An 8,745-nucleotide genomic window follows, 5' to 3' on the forward strand; every position below is an offset into this window, starting at 1 on the left:
GTGATTAATGTTGATTGTTATCATCAATTATTAATTATGGCTCATTAATCATGAATTATCAATTATAAGTTATTAATCCTTAGAGAATATTAATTATCATCTATTATTAATTCATATCGATTGTGGATTATTCATTATTAATTGTGAACGATTGATTACGAATTATTAATAATTCTGGAGGAATTATGGATGAATTATCGAATACAAATTATTTTATTTATTTATGTCTTTATTTCATTTTGTTTTATCTGATTGTATTTTTTATTTTATTTTGTTTTATTTTAATTTATTTTGGTTTATTTTATTTTACTTTATTTTATTTTGTTATTTTATTGTATTTTGTTTTGTTTTATTTTGTTTTGTTTTATTTTGTTTTATTTTATTTTGTTTTATTTTATTTTAGTTTGTTTTATTTTATTGTCCTTTATTTTATTTTGTTATTTTATTTTATTTTATTGTGTTTTTTTTATTTTATGTTATGTTATTTTATCTCATTTTATTTTATTTTATTTTGTTTTATTTTATTCTATTTTGTTTTATTTTATTTTATTTTACTTTAATTTATTTTATTTTATTTTATTGGGTGTTTTTTATGTTTATGTTATGTTATTTTATTTTATTTTATTTTATTTCATTTATTTTTATTTTGTTTTATTTTATTTATTTTATTTTATTTTATTTTATTTTATTTTACTTTATTTTATTTTATTTTACTGAGTTTTTTTATTTTATGTTATGTTATTTTATCTTATTTAATTTTATTTTATTTTATTTTGTTTTATTTTATTTTATTGTATTAATTTTTATTTTGTTATTTTATTTTATCTTATTTTATTTTGTTATTTTATTTTATTTTGTTTTATCACATGTTATTTTATTTTATCTTATCTTATTTTGTTTCGCTTTATTTTATGTTATTTTTTCTTTATTTCGTTTTATTTCATTTCATTTCATTTCATTTCATTTCATTTCATCATTTTGTTTACGCTATATAACTTTATTTCATTTTATTTCATTTCATTTTATTCCATTTTATTTCATTTCATTTATTTCATTTCATTTATTTCATTTCATTTTATTTTATTTTATTTTCTTTCATTTCATTTCCTTTTCTTGTCTTTCACTGTGTTTCATTTTCACCTGTTTCTTTTACCTCACCTTTATTTCCTTTCCTTCCCTTCCCCTTCCTTCCTTCCCTTCCATTCCATTTCCCTTTTCCTTTCCTTTCCTTTCCTTTCCTTTCCTTTCCTTTCCTTTTCCTTTCCTTTCCTTTCCTTTTCCTTTCCTTTCCTTTCCTTTCCTTTCCTTTCCTTTTCCTTTCCTTTCCTTTCCTTTCCTTTCCTTTCCTTTCCTTTCCTTTCCTTTCCTTCCTTTCCTTTCCTTTCCTTTCCTTTCCTTTCCCTTCCCTTCCCTCCCTTCCTTCCCTTCCCTTCCCTTCCTTCCCTTCCCTTCCCTTCCCTTCCCTTCCTTCCCTTCCCTTCCCTTCCTTCCCTTCCCTTCCCATTTCCTATTAATATATTTTTAACAATATTTTCATTATTTTTCACTGCCCTTAGCAGGTTAAGCTCTACTGGAGCTTTCACCTCTCTGCTTTTCTTCTGCATGACCTAAAGACATCTTTAAACACTACCTGAGCTTCCTTTCCCTCTGTCCAAAAGTGACACACTTTCTTCTTCCCCGAGTTCCTGGAAAAAGCTCCATGCCCAACCAGGCCAGACATTTCCCTAACTAGCTCACATTTTGAAAGACAGGACAGTGTGCTCCTGCTCCTTCATTATTTCTTCCTTGAATTGTGGGCCATCCTTCCTGGACCACTTTTTTCGTAAGAACCGTTCCCCTTAAAAAATCAGTACCTGAATTTGTTACTCCCAAAATCTGCATCCTGAACAGGCTAAAGGCTGTTCTCAATAATTCCTCTGTAAAAGTTTTGTTGATGTCCCTCTTTCTTTCACAGAGTATTTAAAAACTCAATAATTCCATGCTCCCTGTACCCCAAACAGACTCTGACCACCACATCACATAACCTCCCACCAGCCCTTCTCCCTTTGTGAACAGCAGCAGACAGAGCTTTCCCTGGCAGAGGGAAGAGAAGAAATCCTCCCAAAGTGCAGCCGGGAAGGTTCACCCTGGAGCTGAGGGAACACAAAAGTCCCCCCCAGGGCAGAATGTCGGTGGCCGAGGTGTCCCAGCGTGCGGCGGGCCACGGCACGGCTCTGTGTGCCAGGAGCCGGCAGCGCCGGGTGCAGGGAGCCCAGGGAGGGCACAGAAATGCTGGGCTGAGAAATGCTGGGGGGGACAGCGAGATGGGCGAGCGCAGCGGCCAGGGCAGAGGAGCAGCACGCACAGGGGGCACAGGGTGCAGGAGAGATGGCCGAGGGCTGGGTAGGGCTGGCAGGGCCAGAGGCACCCAGGCCTTTGTCCCTGGGCTCGGCAGGGCCTCTGCAGGCCCCACAGAAGGAACTTTCCTGGCAGGGGCCGCACTTTGCTTCTGCCTCGGCCCTCCCTGAGGAGGCTGGCAGGGCTTGCAGGCTGATGCCATTTGTCCTTGCTGCCCCTGCCATCCCACTGCCCCCAGCAACAGCCCCGAGCCACCCGTGAGGGACAGGCCCTGCTGTCCCAGGCCTGGGCTCAGCCTTGGCCTTTCTGCTTCCTCCAGCCAGCCCAGGCCTTGCTCAGCATTGCAGTTCCCTGCTCACAGCCTTTGGCTCCTGCAATCCTGCCCTCAAGGATCTGCTCTCCCCAGGCCCTGGGGAGCCTTGGGCACTCCCTGCCCTCACTCATGGCGGCCACTGATGCTCCAAGGCACTTGCAGTTTTGCTGCTGACTCCTGCAGCAGCTTCTTCAACCTTCTCTCAGTGCCTCAGGCTCCTGCCATCAGCCCCAAATCCCCAAATCTGGGCATCATTAAAATACACAAAGGCCTTGGGAGCTCTTTGTCTTCCTTCCATTGTCTTCAAGTCTCCAGGGCTTGTGCAGCTGCTTGCAGTCACTTTGGAGTTCTGTTAAGGAGGGGGATTTCAAAGTGCACCTCATGATTTTTGGTTTTAATCAAGGGCATATTATTTTTGGTTTTCAATTCATTGCACAGGAGATAGAAAATGATAGATTATTCTCCAGATGATGTTGATGCTGAATGTCTCCTTAGGAGGTCTGGGCACAGAGAAGAATGATCCCTTTCAGGGCTGACCCTGTTTGGACAACCTGCTCCTCACCCCCACCCTCACCGTGTCTGATATTGCCCACCTGGGACTGATATCCAGAAACATAAAAAAAAATCCCTATAAATTTATTCTTATAATTACAATTAAAGTAAGCAATAAAATTATAAATATATTTTCCTTATAAAAGGAAATATTAGCAGTTTTTCATTTAATAAATGAAAAATAATTCAATTTACTAAAGACATTTATTTTTGTACTTCTAAAAAGAAACATTATTTTTGATTATCTAATTTTAGTTTTTATATTAAAATCTATCAATTTTTTAGAAACCAGAGAAGTTACAAGTCATTGGATCGAAGCAACACAAATCCTTTAAATTATTGGCTGTTGATTTCTCCTTCTTTATGCTAGTGTTTTTAGCAGTCCTTTTGTAATCCTTTTTATGCCAGTTTGGGATCTATGGAAACTTTTTTGGGGCACATTTGGGGCAGATTTGGGTCTGTGGAGGGAATTTCGAGAGAACTTGAGGGTCTGGAGAACACTTCAGGGAGCCGGGTGGGCACTGGGCAGGGCACTGAGGGATTCTGACGGACACCTCGGCGTCCGGGGGAGCTCTTGGGGGTCCAGGGGGGAAACTTGGAGGTCAGGGAGGGGAATGTGGAGCCCTTCGGGGTCCGGGCGGGCACTTGGGGGGCTCGAACGGGGCTCTCTGGGGCGCGGGCCATGATGGGAGTTGTAGGCGCGGGTAGAATACTGTTCAATGGAGCCGCGGAGCATCACGGGGGTTGAAGGCGCAGCCGCAATGTCTCTCTGTCGGGCGCGGTGCATGACGGGAGCTGTAGTCCCGGAAGTGTCTCGGACGGGGCATTTGGGGTCCGGGAAGGCTCCTGGGGGACACTTTTGAGTCCGAGCTGTGACTTGAGGTGTTCAGGGGGGAACGTGTAAGGTTCGGGAGCATTTGGGGGGAGCTTGGGGAGGTCTAACGGGGCCCTTTATGGCGCGGAACACGGCGGGTGTTTTAAACGAGAAACTGCGTTATATGGGGCTATGGGGCCGCGGGAGGTGACAGGAGATTAATTCCCAGAAGTGGTTGTAACGGGAATCTGTGGCGCTGGGAGCAATCAGGGAATCCGGAGCCGCTTTTGGGGGCTTCTGAGAGGATAGTGAGGGGGCACTTCGGGATCCTGGAGAGTGTGGGGGACGCTTATGCTACATGGGGGGAGGGGGCAGATAGCGGAGTTCTGTGGAGCGCGGGGCATGATGGACGTTGTAGTCCCAGCTCCAATGGGGCTCTAATGGGCCGCGCTGCATGATGGGAGTTATAGGCAAAAAGGAAAAGATGGCGCCGTCACCAGGCACCGCCCCCATTCCCCGATCCCCGGCGCTGATTGGCTGAGGGCAACGATGGGCGGGGGTGGGAGCAGCCCATTGCACCCCTCCAGTCCCTCCCAGTACAGCCCAGTTCATCCCCAGTACAGTTCAATACAACCCCAGCACCTCTCCAGGCCCTCCCAATACACCTGAGTTCATTTGTATTCTCTTCCAGTTCTCCCCAGTGTCATCCATAGTACACCCACGTCATCCCCACACTGTTCAGAGTGTCCCCAGCTTGTCCCAGTATACCCCAGAATTGCTCAAAGTATTCAAAATTTGCTCCAGTATTGCCCAGTATCAGTCCCAGTATGTCCCAGTGTGTCTCTGTGTACGCCCACAGTCCATCCCAGTCCACCCAGATTCCCCCTCAGCATTCCCAGTGTTCCCCAGTGTGTCCCAGTCCTCCCCAGGGTTTCCAAGGTAAATTAAACGTCTCATTGTTGTCATGGCACCCAAACCCAGCAGTGGGGTCAGTGCAGTGTCCATGGCCACAGCCCCTGGCAGTGCCCAGTGCAGGTTGGGATGATGATCCACCCTCACAGCTGGCCCAGGGCAGCTCTGCAGTGGTTTTGGTGGCACCTTGGGCTGGCACACACCTGAGGAGTGTGTCTGTTTGCAGTGGGGGAAATTAGAAGATTGCTTCAAGAAAAAAGGAAAACCCCTTTGCCAGATCTCCTGAGGAGTGACCCTGGATCAGTATCGGTCACTGAATGCTGCAATCACCTCTGCTCTCTAGAGAACAGTAATAAAAAGGACACCATTTAAAATAGGAATGTGGTTACATTTCTTAGAAGTTCTTCTTGTAATATTTGTCCTTAACTGAAGTTGAAACTTTCCTCATCAACTGCACCAGACCAGAGGGAAATTAAGGCAGAGCTGTGGTTTGTTAGGAAACCTCTCAAGAGCTCCAAGTCACAATCAAAGTCCAAAGTTTCTTTTACTTTTAATGGTTCCCACTGAGGGACACAACTGAGAAAGTGTGCCCAGGTTGCAGTCAGAGCAGGAAATTGGAGGCAGTGATGACAGGAGGGGACAAAGAGAAGCCAAGTCTTGGTGGCCTGGGGCACAGCAGGGTCTGTGGCACCAAGGGCTGTGAGCAGACACCTTGTCCTGAGCCCCTGGGGCCTCCTGGCACAGCCCCAGCAAGGCTGGGCACTGTCAGCCCTTGTCCTGCCCTCAGCATCCCCCCACATGCCAGTGGCCTCAGGGATCTGCTGGGACCAGTCCCTGGGGAGCCTTGGTCAGGAATGGCCCTGGGGGCTCCTTCATGCTCCCAGGGACTGCAGGTTTTTCCATGGACTTGGGGTTTTGCTCTTGCCTTGGAGTCTCTGAGAGCTTTGTGCAATCATGGCCTCCAATTCTCTGGTTTAATTAGTCTCTTGAGAGGGCTCCTCAGTAACAACACTCAGTGGGGCTCATGGGATCTTTAAGGTACTTCAATTTTTGAGGTGCTTTCCTTTGTCCTTTCATCTCTCAGTCTCTCAGATGTTTTTGGACATTCGTGGCCCCCAGTTCTCTCCTCGAAGGAGTCAAAGAGAATCCTGTTAGGGATGGACCTCAGTGGAACCCATTAATGGTTTGAGACACTTTGGGTTTTTCTTCTGACTCTCACTCTTGGAAAGATAACTGCAATCTCCTCTCAGGCCCTGAGGTTCAAGGGCTCAGCACCAAAAGCACCACGGGGCTCATTGGGATCAAGCAAGTCCTGACAAACCACAGCTCTGACTTGATTTCCCTCTGGTCTGGTTCAGTTCATCAGGAAGGTTTTCAATTCCACTTAGGGAGAAATATTTCAAAGAGTTTCTAAGAAATATCCATTCCTATTTTGAATGAATGGTTTTTAATACTGCTCTGTTTAGAGCAGAGTTGACTGCAGCTCTCTGTGACTGATGTTGATCCAGGGTCTCTCCTCAGGAGCTCTGGCCTGCTCAGAGGAGCTGTGACTTGAGGTCTGACCCAGTGTGGACAACCTTGCTCCATATTCCCCAACTCCATCCTGTCTGTCCTCCCTCATCTGGGACCAGCTTTGCTTGCAGAACTGGCTGCACTGAGACAGAGACAGGATTTTCCTTTACTTTTTTTAGAAGAATCTAGAATTCCTAACTTTCACCATTAAAAACAGAGTCACTCCTCAGGTGTCTGCCAGACCAAGGTGCCACCAAGGAGGTTCCCCCTTCCTCAAGGCAGAACCCTGTAAAGAATGTTTGAGACCTTTGAACTCCTTGGTTCCCTGAGGCCTTGCAGTGTCACAAAGGTCACTTGGTTCCAGGAGGTTCCTGCAGCAGGACTTCCCCTGTGGCACAGCAGAGCTCATCTGTTCTGTCCATCAGCTGGGCCATCACTCAGGGCATCTTCCCCCTCTCAGCAATTGCTGAGATAACCCAGGCTGGACATCTGTCCTGTGCTGAGTTATCTCTGGTGCCAGGGAGGTGGAATTCCCAGCTGACCATGAACATCCTGCCTTGAGAGCAGAATGAAGGGAGGGAGATAAGCCTTGAATTTCTGAGTGACACACACTTCAGTTTAAAAAACTATAAAATATACACAAAATTTCACCATACAAAACTCTATTGCATAGTCCCTGGAAACAGGTAGGGCTTCACTCCCAAATCTGGATGCATCTTCATGGTTCCTTTTCTGGAAGCTGAGTGAAAGGGCTCCATGTGCACTCCCTTATCAGTTCAGTGGTAAGTTACATTGACTCCTGATCTCTGCTATTTCTTCACTGGCTGTAATATAGGTAACTTTATTGTGCACAGTCTATGTAGTTCTGTTTATCCTGCGCACTACGTATGTTACTTAAAGCATCTTGTCTGTTGTTCTTGAGTCCATTCAAAATAAATATTTCATTTTATACTAGACATAATTTGCCATTCTAAAGAACTTGTGAGCAAAGGGAGTTTGGGGTTCAGGTATCCTGAAACAGAGCTACTGCCAGAAACCTGAGCATAAGGCAGGACTTGTCTAAGTTTTCACTAAAGTTTTAACATATTTCATTTAAAACAATGGACAAGAAATTTTTTCCCATTTATTCTTTTCCTGTTTATAGATTGATCTGACCAGTCTCCAGTTTATATTCATCCCCAGCATCACCTCACGCACTCTGAACAGATATGAACATCAAGACCCTTTATGGCTGACAATCAATCACACTCTGCCCCTACCCCCACCCCACCATTTCCCTCATCCAAGCCCTGGCACTCAGAGCAGCCCAGTGCAAATCTGAGCTTCCTCCAGTCCAGGCTGTGCCTGCAGCTTTCAGCTCCTTGGCACCAAGTCCCAGCTGCTTTCCTTGGAGAAGGAGCTGCCCCAGACACAGAGGGATGTTCATTTGGGGTCAGCAAACAGAAGCCAAGGCAGGCCCAGCTCCATGGCAAACACAAGTGCAGCCCAAGGAGTGCTGGGCAATGGAGCCACATGCAGGGGTGTCCCCAGGGCTCAGGACTGGGGCCAGGGCAGTTCAATGTGTTCCTTGCTGATGTGGACCAGGCCATGGAGGGCACCCTGAGTCAGTGTCCAGGGGAGCCCAAGCTGGCTGGGAGTGTGGCTGTGCTGCAGGGCAGCAAGCTCTGCACAGGGATCTGGCCAGGCTGGAGCCATGGGCCCAGGACAATTGGATGAGCTTCAGCAAGGCCAAGGGCCGGCTCCTGCCCTGGGCTCACAACCACCCCAAATCCCTGGCCGTGCCCTGCCCCTGATCCCCACAGCCTGTCCTGTTTCCTTCATCCCTGCCTTGCCAGGGACTTTGTGGGACAAGGGAGCTCTGCTGTGCCTATGGAGGGAGGTGCAAGAGCCCCCAGTGCAGTGGGCACCACAGCTCATCAGGTTTGTGTCCTTTGGGGCTCAGGAACTGCTGAGACTCAGAGGCACAGACAGTTTCTCTTCATGGCCAACATAAGAAATGCAACAATGATACAGTTTAATAAGAATCCAATTTCTTCCCTCTGGTCTGTGCAATGTCAAAGCAGTGTCTGATGTGTCCACCGTGCACAAGGGATTTCCATAGAGGAACAGTTTTAGACAAAGCCATTAGAAGAGGGTGATATCATGACAATTGAAACAGAACTAAGACTGATTTGAAATTATCAGGAAACAACTGGAGAAGGAAATCTGGGAGCAATGGGAAGGCCATAGAACCATCTGGTCTAGTGAAGAGGTGTCCTTAGACATGACCATTTAAACAAGAGATGTGGAAACACCCAAATGGAGA

The sequence above is a fragment of the Cinclus cinclus genome, unplaced genomic scaffold, assembly GCF_963662255.1.
Source record: "Cinclus cinclus unplaced genomic scaffold, bCinCin1.1 SCAFFOLD_32, whole genome shotgun sequence".
Classification (NCBI taxonomy): Eukaryota; Metazoa; Chordata; class Aves; order Passeriformes; family Cinclidae; genus Cinclus; species Cinclus cinclus.